We start from the raw sequence: 484 nt of genomic DNA on the forward strand, positions 1-484 counted from the left end.
TAGAAATCTTCTTCAATCCCTCCTCTTAAGACTTTAGTCTTAATATTATTGTCTTTTAACCCAAGGTGCAATTTCATAATCCAGTTCTCTTAATTACCTCTATCTAGTGACTGATATAAGCCACATAGCTGTTATCAATTGACTAGATTATGCCACTGTATTTTGACAGAAGTCCAGCCAAACATCTCCCCTCTCTTTTGATTTGAAGGAAGTAAAAGACTGTACTCTGTTTTTTTCTCTTAACACATCAAAGACAACAATGTTTTAAGCATAAGTATTCAGTTGGTTCAGTGCTAGCTGCTGGTTTTCACTCATGCAGAATATACTGAAGTGATATTATATATAGGTACCATAAAAGCAATATGCAAACAAATTCAATATGCAAACATAAAAAGCATCAAATGTTGATCTTGATCTTTGGTCATCCTTGATTCTCTTCTTCTAAGCTATCAGCATCTTCACTTGACTTTAATAGATGTTAATG

Source organism: Danio rerio, chromosome 4, assembly GCF_049306965.1.
Source record: "Danio rerio strain Tuebingen ecotype United States chromosome 4, GRCz12tu, whole genome shotgun sequence".
Classification (NCBI taxonomy): domain Eukaryota; kingdom Metazoa; phylum Chordata; class Actinopteri; order Cypriniformes; family Danionidae; genus Danio; species Danio rerio.